This window comes from Mercenaria mercenaria, chromosome 10 (assembly GCF_021730395.1).
Source record: "Mercenaria mercenaria strain notata chromosome 10, MADL_Memer_1, whole genome shotgun sequence".
NCBI classification, from domain to species: domain Eukaryota; kingdom Metazoa; phylum Mollusca; class Bivalvia; order Venerida; family Veneridae; genus Mercenaria; species Mercenaria mercenaria.
In genome coordinates this window covers 13,230,385-13,245,436 of record NC_069370.1, presented here as the reverse complement: position 1 = coordinate 13,245,436, position 15,052 = coordinate 13,230,385, and the positions used below count along the sequence as shown (strand labels likewise).

The 15,052-nt window shown below is 34.5% G+C and overlaps 1 long non-coding RNA gene across 1 annotated transcript; it reads left to right on the top strand.

The window, feature by feature from the left end:
* Window position 1: 1 nt before the first annotated feature.
* On the top strand, window positions 2-14,786 carry LOC123526392 (uncharacterized). Its single transcript, XR_008372630.1, has 6 exons — window positions 2-317; window positions 3,652-3,744; window positions 4,817-4,923; window positions 5,625-5,736; window positions 6,960-7,071; window positions 14,011-14,786. It is a non-coding gene; the product is annotated as an uncharacterized LOC123526392 (long non-coding RNA).
* Window positions 14,787-15,052: the final 266 nt, after the last annotated feature.

The following is a 15,052-nucleotide window of genomic DNA, read 5'->3' as shown; positions in this document are numbered from 1 at the left end:
TTAAATCAGTTCTCGTAGTTAAGATAAGATCCGTCGTAAGTCATTCAAAACAGTGGTCCAGTCTAACTTAGTCACGTGACGCGCACTTGTCAGAAGGAAACAACAACAACAAAGTGTGCTAAAAAAATAAACTTGCGAGGAAAATTAAAGTTTTTGATAGTATTTCAGCTAATTGTGACATTAAGCAATGATATTTCAACGACTTCTTTTGGTAGAAGCTGAGTTTTCTCAATTCATACGTCATATTATAGGGTAAGAACGCTGTACGATGCAATGGCAATATTTCGTCTCAGTGGTGAATTCGGACAACATTTCAGGTATTAAAAATGATACCAACACTTTTACAACTGATTGATTTGGAGATTTTTGTAGAGACTTAGATTTAGTCTTACTGATTTGGCTTATTTGGATGGCTTATAATTTATTTTCTGATATTTTACAGTTGTGGTCCATCTAAGCCTTATAATTATACCTGTATCTGCATTGAAAGATCTGCATTTTACTGTTAGGAAAACTTTAAATTTGCAAAAAATACTGGCTTAAACATTAATTTATATTCATGCAGAAACTTGAAATGGGTTGAACATGTACTTTTAACATGTGTAAATGTTGAGTTCTGCTCAACCCGGGGCTAGAGGGCGTGGACGGTAGCATGCATTTCCACTACTGTCCATGAACAGGCTCAATCAAACCGTGCCTGCAACATTTTCGTTTTTGTTGTGTTGAGCGACCTGTGGAGTTTCCACTTTTTCTATTGAATATATATCTAACTTACAATTTTAAATAAGAGACTTAAAACTTCGAATATAATTATGGTTATAACACCCTAAATAGTTCTTGTTCGTTATTCTATATAAAATTGACCTATTTTCAATGACCGCAGCACACATCAGGACCCATTTTAAATGTCTGTAACTTAAATTTTCTTGAAGAATATTGTCAGTGCTAACTAAAAATTAAAAGAAAAGTGGGGGTCATGTTTGATGCAAGAAAATTAATTTCAGTCCAACACACAAACTGCAAAATCAGCTAAAAAATGAGACCCCAAATTATACTGGTGGTGTATGATCTAAGTTTCCATGAAAATTTTTGTCATGTTGTTTTTTCATTATGAAAATGCTACCTACATGTCAAGCATAGATCTGTCATGTGATTTTAGCAAAAAAATTGCAAAGAAAATAAGGAAAATAGCTCTACAGAGCAAAAAAACTGAGGACTATTTGTATCCGCCATTATGCAGCTACCATTTTTTTTCGCGCCATTTTTCTATTTAGTGTCTGTATGCCTTACCCCGAAACCAGTTTAACACAACAGGGACTGCGGATGACATGAAATTGCAGTAAAAATACTCTAAATATAGATTTAAAAAATTCCTTTAGCTTGAATGTTAGTCAAAATAATTCGATGTTCAGATTGTTTTATGTTTGTGACGGGACAATTTAAAGGTCCTTACACTTTGAAGAACCAAAATATTGGAGGAGAAATTACAGTACATGGTCGTGTAAAGTTATTGGTTTTATCGCTTGCGCATGTTGACGTGTGTGTGTGTGTGTTCGGGTTTAACATCGTTTTCAACAATTTTTCAGTCATATAAACGACGGTGTCTACTTGTAGCAGTGAGCACAATGCCCAACTTAATAGTGCTGTCTCACTAGAAAATCACACCGTAGACACATGGAATAATACCCCACCAAGTCACATTATACTGACACCGGCTGACCAGTCCTAGCACTATCCCCTTAATGCTGATTGCCGAGCAAGGAAGCTGCAAGTACCATTTATACGTCTTTGGTATAACGTGGCCCACAACATCATGCACTCTAAGCAGACGCTCTACCACTAGGCTACAGAGGCGATACTGTACACAGTAAACGTTAATCATGTGCAGTACATACATGGGTTTAATTCACCAAAAATTCGTGACATTTGATATTTAATATTTGATTTTTTTTGTACATTAATCAATGAGGAATTGGATCCCCTTTCGATACATGTAACTTTTATTTGAATTTATGGCCAGTTCGTGAAATAATCGACATTTAAACCTGTATCATATAAAGCATCAGCAGCTATGAAAATTTCATCTGAAGTTGCTTCAACTATTTTGATCTTTTGTGTGTTTGACATGAGTGGGGATATGAAAAAGTCATGTCAGTATTTCTTAGGATCGCATCAAGTTGGACTAGCTTGAACATGTTGAATGTCAACATGTCATTATAAGAGATGTAGTCATCACAAATAAATTGCACATGCAAGGGGGAGCACTGCCCCAGAAAGTTTGTGAAGGATTTCATCAGGAATTTCCCAACAGAAATATGCAGAATAAGTTAATTTTTAGTTTGGACGTGACAGTCAGAAGTTATCACGCTGTCCCGAAACATATCCTATTATTTGGACTAATCTTACATTTGAGATTAATTCATCCTAGTATAATCTATAATTGCATGTGGGATAAAGAACAAAATAAACAGTCACAGTGCCACAATTTGGTCTTAATGTCATATGGTGAGAGAAGTATGCAGCCAGAAGCTGACTCGAACTGAAGACCCCATGCAGAAGGCATATACACTTCCTATTCTGTACCAACTCCTGTTCCAGATTTTTGCACATTTTGTCATCAATTTTATTGTGCATCTATATATACTGCAAAAAGTGATATATATATCAGCAGGTGCAATCTACAGGTAGAGCACAATGCTCTTTCTGCATAATAATAAACAGATCATCTAAATGTTGAGATATAGAGTAGGAAGATGAGCATTGTGTCCAACCAGATTATTGCACCGATGAGCACAGGTACTTTGGGTTTTGATTGTCAGAGTTATTCCCCGTTTTTACTAATATGCCATTTGCCTGTCATGCATAATGAAAGTAAGTATGCTTCTATTTCAGTCTAAATATCCAAGAGGTATAAATTGAGAATAGCTATGCCAGGGTACTAATTTGTTAATAGCAACTACAGTGCAATTATGGTATATTTTGAATGGACCGGAGTACGTGTTCTCTGTATGTCGTAGCCAAATTATTCCATTTCACATAATGTCACTTAAAGTTCCTCACAGGTGTTGCTTTGAAACCTTGCTTGGGTTAAGAATTCCTCATGTGAAGAAGTCATCCAACCGGCAGGTAGGTACCCATGTATGCCTGAAACAATTTAATGCCCTGGACTAGGCTGGAGGGCACCGTAATTGGATCTTCCTCCACCATTGAAATCTGAAAAAAGTTGCCTGCGTATGACCTACATTGTTTTGGTGTAACTGTAAACCCAACAAAAACAAAAATATAGTCATTGTATCTTATTTTTATTTTTTGTCTTCTGTAATGTATCCTGGTTGTACTGAAATATATCCAGTTGAACACATGCCCATTGCAGATTTTGGGCAAAAATTAGATAGTGTCTACAGTCGGTGTTTCCGCTACAATTCGCAAAGTTCACAAATGGCCAAAAGATAAAAAAGTGGCGAAAAAAATGTACTTTTATCTTTAAGCTGATTAGCCAGGACAGTATAGTAAGGTTAATTCCATGTGTATTTTGGTAAGGTATTGCAATTAAAGTTGCCATACAAGAAAAATAATATATATATTGAAATTGGTACTATTAAATGCATTATGCATGTAAATTAAACTGTAAAAATTATATTTGTTTTAAAGCTGACTGGGAAAAGTGGAAGAAAAGCACAGATATATGAAATGTACAAATGGGGGAAAAGCAAAAGATCACAGAGAACCCTGGATCTCAGTTTGGTAAGTGTTTTAGATAACATGCTTCTGACAACTTGCATGTGACAATATAAGTCATAGGATGTGTCTCACTTTTGAACGTTAAATACCGGTAACGCAGCGTTTACTGTGTAAGATTTCGGTTTGCTGGAAATTGATATCATAGTCATATTTGTAAAACTATATCATTACAATGATGGGTACAAAAGAAAAAAAAAGATTGTTTCATATTCTTTTTTGTGAACTTTTTTCAATGAAAAATACTCATAGTAAAGAATATGTTTGTAAATTTTGAAAAAATGTTCCATAGATTTTTTTCCTGCTTTCCTTATGTATAGATAATTGTATTGTGAACATAAAATGGCCAAAAATGTATGGGTCACCAGGCAACATTGTATGTTAAGACCACTTGAATACAACACCTGTTCAGACAAAATAATGGCCTGACACTGACAAAATTGATTATATCTGCTAGAAGTTAAAAATTCTTAATCATTTCTATAATAGAATACAAAATGATCTGAAAGGAGATATTGTCTTATCAATACAAAGTTAATTGTCTAACATTATATGAATAATACTGTCGTTGTACTAAAATGCACTGTCAAAACACAGCCACAAATGGCAGGTTGCATGATTCATGTCAGGCTTTATACATGTCAATACAACATAAACCCGTATCAGCATTTGATTACTGATGAAACTTATTAAAAAAAAATGTAATTTTATACAAGATTTCTCATATTTAAGATAATTTGTCACATGTTTCAACAAATGTTGAGTTCACTTCAATTTTCCAGAGATAGTATCGGCTGCACAGAAAGATGCACATAAAAAACTATAGGAATTCCCTTTAAGGAAAGGAAGATATAATGAATGTTTGTCTTTATTTTCCACTCACTGACACAATAGTTTTCATGCTAAAATGAAGAAAAGAAAATGTTTACAATTATTCAGTTGCAAGATGAAATTGCCTCACAGACTTCAAAGTGGTGATGGTAACCTGAGATACAGGAAAATGAAATTTTCAAAGTAAAAATATATTTTATTTGGATATAAATCAGTTCTAGCATCAGTATTTATAAAATTCTTCTAGGGTCTTCCTTGGTGGAAATGTTTTGTCTGAAGCCGATGATTTAGTATAATACAGTCCACTTCAACCAGACTGGAGAGAAGACACATGCAACTATCTGGCACCAGATTGTAGGTATTTTTACATTTACACTCATTTCACAGTATTACACACAAATTTAATAATGCATGTCTTTGGATTTGAAGTAGATATTTTCAACATAACAGATTTTTTTAATATACTAGTGGTTGTTCTTTCTAAGCAGTTTTTCCACATGACAGAGATGAAGGCTCTGTGACTTCTGATGGAATATATTTTAACAGGTTATTATTATTATGCAGTAGTATTTAGTTTATAGTATAGTCTTGGGCCCCCGTGGTTGAGTGATTAAGGTCGCTGACTTCAAATCACTTGCCCCTCATTGACTCGGGGCGTTGAATTCTTCATGTGAGGAAGCCATCCAGCTGGCTTACGGAAGGTCAGTGGTTCTACCCAGAAGCCCACTCGTGGTGAAATAATGCACGTAGTGGCACCTGTGGTCTTTCTCCACCATCAAAGCTGGAAAGTCACCATATGACCTATAATTGTGTCGGTGAGACTTTAAACCCAACAAAATAAAATTAATTATAGTATAGTCCTTCAATTGAAAGTCAAAGGCCTTACACATTCAGCTTTGTTTACTGGCAACACTACATTGTTTTTAGTTTGAAAATCTATGATGACAATTTCAGCTTTGACTTATAATACTTTACAGTTTAATTCAATAAATTTTCATCTGCACTGAATCAGATATTTGTAGTATGTAACACAACAAATAATTTTATAATTTCAGAAGCAATTAGTGGTGTACATGTATGTCAAACTTTTGATGAAGGATGACAGAAAGTTGGACTTTTATAGTCTGGTTTGATTTTTAACTGATTGAGTGACTGGTAAAACAAATGGTAATCCACTTTACTAGAACAGAGTAGTACAGTTAGCATGATGAGTTCCTCATTGGTCAGCATTAAATTTTACAGATTTCTTTACCCACAAGGTCACCTACAATCATGTTCTTGAAGAGGAAGTCGGGCATGTTTAGTAAATTTAAGCGGGTTTGAAACACAGTCATTGTCTAGTCTGGTGTTTCTCTAGGTTGCATGTTCACTCTCCTTGAAAGTGATGTAGGTTTAACAAGGAAGAATGTTAGAATGTATCAACCAGCTGTAAAATTTTGCATCAGCTTACATAAAGTACAACATTGTATATATTGTTTACTTAATTATGTTTATAGCATTATTTTCCAGTAGTTGAGATGATAATTTTTAGCTTGGCTATATTAAGTATGGAGAGCTGTCCTAGTCGACCTGGTGTCAGCGTCCGCACCTTGGTTTAAGTTATGATGCTTTTTCTCTTTATCACTGATTTGTTTCAAAATGCCCCCTTTTTACTTCAAAATTTATGTTAATTTGATGCGTTTTCACTATATCTCTGTTATTACAGAAAGGACTCGATTCAAACTTAAATTAGGTGTTCCACATCATCACACATATCCTATGCCACAAGGGCTATAACTCTTGCACAAATACTTCATAAATTATCCCCCTTTTACTTAGAATTTTCAGGTTAAATCACTCTTTCTCAGTTATTACAAAATGGATTTGATTCAAACTTTAAATAATTGTTCCACATCATTTACACATTAGCCATAACTCAGGTAGCAATATATTTTGAATTATGTCCCTTTTTACTAAAAAAATCAGGTTAAAGTTCTGATGCACTTTCAATCTAACTCTATTATTACCATATACGTAGATTTGATTCAAACTTAAAATTATTGTTTCACCTCGTCATGCACATCATATGACACAAGAGCCATAACCAGTGCACCATTATTTCATGAATTATGCCCTCTTTTTACTGATAGTTTCAGTTTAATTTTGATGCCTTTTTCCATATCTCAGTTTTTACTAAATGAATTCATCCACATTGGGTCATTAAACACTCAAGCGGAAGCCCCAGCTTCCTCATATGTTCCTAGTTTCACTATCCAGCATCGAAATTGTAGAGCACGCTGTTTCTTGTGAAAGCTTTTGTTGTTATACTTTCTGGGACTACTTAATGTCCACACTGTACAATTTTAGAATTTGAATCAAGACTTTGCTACAAATTATTTGGCTTTTTATAGGTTTGTATGGCATGGCTGAACAGAATAGACTGGCTATCTCGTCAGCAGAAACTTAACATGTACTAAACTGTTACCTGAAATTTACTAAGAGAATATGTACACATGAAACTAGGTAATTGATGAGAGCTGTGGAATAAATCTGTTGGAAAAAATGGAACTTCAAATTATAGCTCAACTCTTTAAACGTATTTGAAGTAAAACTGTTTTATTACAATATCATTGACAAAATAAATATTAGTTGATTTTTAGCTCAACTATTTGAAGAATATGGAGAGGTATACTACTCATGATCTTCATCTGTAGGCAAAAGTATATAACTCTGTCTAATATTTTGGCTGAATTATGGCCTTTTTTGGACTTCGAAATCAGTTAAATTTTTCTACCAGTCCGTTTTTGTCAAGCCTGCTTGCGGAAGCGAATACATAGTTGTCCAAATGGCTGTTCGGTGTACGTGCATGCGTGCGTCCGTCCGTCCGGATTTGTTTGTCCGGACCATAACTTTGACATGCATGGAGCAATCTTGTTTATATTTGGCATTAATCTTAACCTCAGTGAGATGGAGTGTCATGCCCAAACCCAAGGTTCCTATCTCAAATGTCAAGGTCACACTTACAGGTCAAAGGTCAAATTCAAAAATGACTTTGTCCGGAGCATTTCTTCTTCATGCATGGAGGGATTTTGATGTAACTTGGCACAAATGTTCACCACCATGAGATGGAGTGTCAGGCGCAAGAACCAGGTCCCTGGGTGTAAGGTCAAGGTCATACTTAAAGGTCAGAAGTCAGATACAAGAATGACTTTGTCTGGAGCATTTCTTTTTGATGCATAGAGGGATTTTGATGTAACTTGACACAATTGTTCATCATCATGAGACTGAATGTCATGCGCAAGATCCTAGAATTACTTCCCGTTGTTGTTACTATAAATAGCTTATATTTGTAAATTTTTTATTACTGGTCGTAGGGAAAAATCAAGACCACTTTTCTGTAGTACAACATGCATGTTACATCCAATGTTCGGGTGTATTTTGACCTATCTCTACTGGTGAGGATTTTTGTTTGGACTTAGATTTTTTTTTTTAAGATTTACGTCCCTTTGTTTTTACTTTAATAACTTTTTGCAATCTCTTTTTTATTTTGCATGAATGTTTGCCTCAGTGACACAAGAAGTGTCATGTGCAACTCCCAGTCCTTTTGACAGCTGGCGGGCTCGACATGTTGCCCGTTGGCATCTAGTTTGCCTAACCTATTTGTCAACCGTGACCACTTGTTTACTGTCATAGTCTACTTACATGTAAGTCGGGAAGACTACATAACTAGGACAAGGACTTCAGCTCAGTTGTAGCCCTTATGATAAGTTATCTGTCACAGAAATTACGGAAGTTAAGGTTTGCACACTATTGAGTATTCCATATTTTGTCTAAACTGTTTGATATATGGCTTTGAAACTTTGAACACTTGCAGACCATCATGGTCACACATTGCCATATAGTGCAAGACTTATCCAAATCCACTGTTTGTATTATCCATTTTTCTTCTTTTGTCTTCCATCAGTTCTTCAAATAGTTTAGTGTGCAATCAACAGACAGCTCTTGTTTAGCTCAACTAAGAACAAAGTGCTCTGGTTGAGCTATTGTGATCACTCACTGTCTGTCAAGGCTCAGATGAAATCTTCTCTGAAACTAAGGAATTGAATTGAAAAAATCTGGGTTAGTAGCATCCAGTGCTTTCTTTGCTATTTATACAGTCCAATTCAGACTGTTTCCCTTTGGCAAAATAGCCATATTTTCCCCTTTAATTAATATATTTTCCTTTAAAGAAGATCATATTTACCCCTTGGAATTAAAAAAAAAGAAAAATGTACCTAAATATGAATAGTGTTCAAGTCATTGTTTATATATTTTTCAACCCCATTTACCCAAATGTTGCTTTAAATTTGCAACTCGTGCATCTGTTCACACTAATTATGGTTACTTCTCATCAGGCACCAAATTCATAGGAAAATTAGCATCATTCTTTTCGAGCCCAATTGTGGAAGAGAAGACATACCGTAGTTGTCCAAATGTCAGTTCAGTGTATGTATGTTTGTGCGTGTGTCCGGATTTTTTTGTACTGTCTATAACTTTGACTTGCATGGAGCAATCTTGTTTATATTTGGCATAATTTAAATTCAGTGAATTGTTGTCAAACAAAAGCCCCAGGTTCCTATCTCTAAGGTCAAGGTCATAGTTGGAGATCAAAGGTCATATCAGATCTTGTCCGGCCCATTACTTGAACATGCATTGAGGAATCTTGTTTTTATTTGGCATGAATGTTTAACTCAATGAGACAGGCTCTTATTTCAAAGGTCAAGGTCATAGTTATTTTTTCCCTTCTCAGGTTTATCATTCTATTTTTCCCCTTTAGAAAGGTGCAGGTTATTCAGAAAAAAAAATGGCCCTCTTTCAAGTTTGTTCAAAATGTCTTAAGGGGACGCATACTTTGAAATTAGAAAAAAGTGGGTGGGGTATTATAAAATTTACCTGCAAAAAAGTACAAGGTTTTGGTAAATGAAATGAATACTGTTTCAACTGTTATAAGTACACAAAGGATTGCTCACTAAAATAAAAATGAGAAAAACTGAAACAAGAAAGTTATTGTTGAATTACATAAGACTTCTTGTGTACATTCAAAGTCAACAATTAAGACTTTTTGGTGCGAAAATAATAGTGCTTCACTTTGTCCAAACATTTATCAATGTCCTACAGATTCTAATTTAAAGAAAGAATGTGAAATAAGTTCACTGTCTTGCTTTTCATTTCGCATATGTGAGCTAAAACACATTATTTAGTTTGTTTACAAAGTAGTGCATAAGAAAAGATACGGTGGTCAAGGAATGCCACATTACAAAAGTAAAAGAGTATATTCCCCTTAATACATTAAACATTTATCGTTACAGAAGTCTAGTGGCTTACAATAAAGGCCTAGAAATGTTGCCATTATTAATTTTTAACTTGGTATTCATGAACTACAATGCACTTAAATATCAAAACACATTCAACAAACTTTTGAATTGTATTGTCTTAAAAATCCCAAAAATAAGGTATGAAATTTGGTTGAGAGGTCCAATCAATGTGTATATGTGCAAAAGCAACATTCTAATCTTGTTCACAAAAGTTACTAATAAACAGCAGGAATGTCAATGATCAAAACTGGACGAATATACAGTTATCCTCACTTTAATGTCATTTATAATTTGTCCTTGAATTCTCCACCATACTTTTCTTAATTCTGTTTGCACGAGTTGCACGAGAATGCTGTCATTCACGTAAAAAACGGGGTAAAATAAGTTGTAAATGCAATATCATCTAAACGTAATTAATGGATTATGCAGTTCAAGATAAACTTTATCTCATAACGTAACGAACATGTATAATGTTGTAACAACAACTTTACTTACACTGATTTAAGTAGCAGTCGGTTTATAAGTGACTTTATTGATTCATTTTGTGTTTTGTTATTGTTGTCAAAAAGTATAACGGAAGTGCCTCACAACTGAAGCGGAAACCAGTTTGATGCGCAAAGTAGTCCACTGTAAGTAATATTATTTGACAAATGTCCACAGAAATTAATAATTTTCTAATATTAAAGACGAATATCTGAATAGGATTCATTATTTGATAAGAAATTATAATCATCGACATGTTTTTTTTAAAAATCGTACACGTGCTGACACCTAAGTTGTCTCCCGTTGTTTATTAGAGTTACCTTTCGTCCGGCGCAGTAATACATTTGCAGTGAATCGCCGAGAAGTCGTGGGAAAATTAAAAACCATGTAAACAAACTAAAATTAACCACCTTTTCAAGATGAATTTCAAGTGATCGACATTATGCATTTAACCCGCCTGACCTGTGTAGCATCTTAGATATCTGTTCTAAGGTATTCATTGTGTAGAATGTCATGTTATGCCCTTGCAATGCTAATCCCACTCTGATTTTTTTGTTTACATTTTTTATCAATGACAAATATGGCGTCCATCCCGAGATGAACAGACGTGGCGTTAAATTTTTACATGTTTAAGCAAACCTGGTGTGTTAGAAAGAAAATCTCATCCCTTCAACATTATTTGGAACACTGTCATTGTAAAAAACCTGTTTTTTCCTTATACAAAAGCTTAATATTTTGTGTTGAATGTACTTTCACAAAGACCTCTGTTTTCCTATTACATTCATAGTACCACATCCTTATCCACAAAATACTGAATATTACAGGTGTCCATCAGTATTATATCAGTTTAGGAATATGTTTTTTATTTTCCCACCATCGATTTCTTGAATATGCACCCTTTCCGTATTGCTATATGAACTGTGAATGTAGCAATATGCGTCCCCTTAACTTGACTCCTTTCAGGGACTGCTAGAGGCTAGAGCTAAAGTTGAAAAAAAACAACTTTAAGTGACTACTACTCATGAAAGACTGGATGAATCTTCATCAGACTTACCTGTAGCATCATTATAATGTCCTCTCACAAATTTATTCAAATGTTGGCACTTGAGCCCATTTAGGGGCCTCAGGAGATAAAAATAGAAATAAGACTTCTACCCATGAAAAGCTTGATTGATTTGCACCTAACTTAGTTCTTAAGCACCATTGTTAGTACCTCTCCCAAACCAAAATGAGGACACCTAGCCCCTTTTTAGGGGTCACGTGAGCTAAATATAGAAACATCTTTAAACAAACTCTTTCTAATTACTGGATGCATCTATATCAAACTTGGTCAGTAGCATCATTATAAGGTCTGCTCCAAATATTTCGTAAATGGGGGTACTTGGACCTTTCTTAGTCAGCTAGAGGTAAAAATATAACCATTGTAAAGAGACCTCCTAAAACACCCTGGTCCATGAGTCTGTGTATTTTTTCTACCCATTGATGATGACCTTTGAATCTGTTTGTCATCTGTCACACTGATTTATGTAATCAACTTCAACTGCCTCTGGAACTTTGAACACCTAGCATGTTATAGTCCACCTCCCAAGACACACACTCTTTAGCCTGTGTAAGTTCTGAAATCTGAGGGATATAGAGCTATGATGGCCCTCTTGTTAAATTTTTTGTAAGTGAAGATATATGTACTTGTGTTTGACACATGGATACATCACTCAAGTATTTTCAGTGTCATTAGTTTGACTGGCTGAATAGTCATTAATGGGAGCTGTTCTACTCTCTCAGGTCACACCTTGATTAAAAATGTTTGCCAGATCGTCAGTAATACACTATATGTATTGGATGGAAATTTTACACAAGGCTTCCTGTCATAATACCTACTTAAATAACCAAGTTAGATATTTTGTTAATCTTGTTTAAATTTGTACAATTCATTAAAATACCTTCTCATCCAACATGTATTCATAATAAAGCTAGATAACTGGTTAAAATTAAGTTCTGCATGATAGATGATATCATTACTATAATTTTGTTTGAACTTGCAATAAATTGTTATAATGTGATTCACTTTGGTTTCCAGATTATATACCTTTTTCAACTTAGAACTTGTTGAATAATCTTGTGCACTCTGTATGGACAGCTATAGTTGTTAGGGCCCGGTCATTAAAAATAGGTGGAAGCACATAGTGTAAATGTGTGCACAATATTTTGTCCAGCCGAGAACTTTGTTCTCGATTGTCTGATTTTTAAATAACTTGGTACAAATATTCACTATTGGAGAAAACCTGTCGCATTCAAGAACCATACCCATGTCCAAACTCGAGACCAAAGATTTAAGGTCATTTTCTTGTCTCCTCTTAAACTTTTTTTGTGCATACATACACCGTCCACCACAGCACAAATGAAAAAATATATTTAACTTTGCAGTTTCATTTTATTAGCTCATCTGATTTAAAAAAAAAAAAAAGATGCGTTATTGTCATCGCTTGGTCGGCGTCTGCGTCAGCGTTGCCTGGTTAAGTTTTATCTTTAGGTCAGCTTTTCTCCTAAACTATCAAAGCTATTGCTTTGAAACTTGCAACACTTGTTCACCATCATAAGCTGACCCTGTACAGCAAGAAACATAACTCCATCCTACTTTTTACAAGATTTATGGCCCCTTTTGTACTTAGAAAATATCAGATTTCTTGGTTAAGTTTTATGTTTAGGTCAACTTTTTTCCTAAACTATCAAAGCTATTGCTTTGAAACTTGCAACACTTGTTCACGATCATAAGCTGACCCTGTACAGCAAGAAACATAACTCCATCCTGCTTTTTGCAAGAATTATTGCCCCTTTTGGACTTAGAAAATCAGTTTTCTTGATTAAGTTTTATGTTTAGGTCAGCTTTTCTCCTAAACTATCAAAGCTATTGCTTTAAAACTTGCAACACTTGTTCACCATCATAAGCTGACCCTGTACAGCAAGAAACATAACTCCATTCTGCTTTTTGCAAGATTTGGACTTAGAAAATATCAGATTTCTTGGTTAAGTTTTATGTTTAGGTCAACTTTTTCTCTTAAACTATCAAAGCTATTGCTTTGAAACTTGCAACACTTGTTCACCATCATAAGCTGACCCTATACAGCAAGAACATTACTCCATTCTGCTTTTTGCAAAAATTATTGCCTCTTTTGGACTTAGAAAATCAGTTTTCTTGGTTGAATATTAAGTTTAAGTCAGCATTTCTCATAAACTATCAAAGCTATTGCTTTAAAACTTGCAACAGTTTTTCACCATCATAAGCGGACGCTGTACATCAAGAAATATAACTCTGTCCTGCTTTTTGCAAGAATGATGGCCCTTTTTAGACTTAGAAAATCATGGGTAGGACAATATTTCTATTATACAAAAAAATCAGATGAGCGTCAGCATTTGCAAGGTGGTGCTCTTGTTGTATGTGTTTTTTTGTGATATTTTGTTGTATCATTAATGCCCCACTCCCCACTCTTCCACCCACAGGTAATTTGAAAGTTTACATAGTCTTTTGTTGTCAACAAGTAACTTGTGACCATATTTACACATAAAACACCTTTTGTAAATTTAGATCATAGTTATGTGAAATGATGAACTAGAATTTATATTGTAGATATCCAGTGGAGTACTTCAAAAGACAGTCTGGTTCTGTTTCTTCATGGAACACTAAAAAAAAGCCTTTCACCCTGACATTTAAGCAAGTGTAAAGAATACCTTATTGAAGTTCTTCAGTAAAGAGACCACAAAAATAGAGGGACATGCTGTACTACAACTTGTCAAACAGACCATTATAGCTGTCACAAAATGGAGCAAACACTCATATCTGAATAAACATCAAAGTGCCCAGTGCTTAGCTTGATTTCCTTACTAAAACATGATGCAAATCAAATGTTTAAAAGTTATACAATTTTTATATGTTTTAGCCTTCTACGTGAAAACAGGAATCGTTGTAATTCGGAAGTGATGTCAGTAAAGTTGGACATAAAAAGACCACAGTATGATATACTGTAATTACCAGTGAAGGAAACAGTAGTGCCACAAGAAACTATTCAATATATTTATTTGGAAAAATAAAAAAAATATAATAAAACTGAAGTTATCATGTACAGTCATTATTCAGGATTTCAGAGGGGACTGATTTTCTGAAACTATTGCAGTTTAGTAGCCAAGCACTTACTTAAACTGTTGTAATAGATCACAATTTATTATAGATTATTATAAAAAATTCTTATTATCAGATTGGTGGAAATTTGAAAGAGTGGCTGTTGACACCTTATTTGTGACTAGTGAATTAAAAACTAATAACTAGTAAGATTCTTCTGGGAAACAAATTGTCATAATGCCTTTTGAGCACATGCAAACATCTTTAGATATAGTAAAGCATGTACTGTGTTACTCATGAAGTTTTTAGCTCAACTGAGTACAAAGTGCTCATTGTAAGCTTTTAGGATTGTTGGATGTCAGCCATCTATCTGTATGTTGTCCATATTTTCTTTAAAGAACATCTCACAGACCATTATGTCAGTTTCCATCAAAATTTTCAGGAATGTCTCTTTGGTGGTCCTCTATCAGATTCCTGAAAATCTGTGTCATCCAGACTGAATTCTGGATGCCACTGCACCAAAAGAAATACATCTTGGAACCACTGACATGCT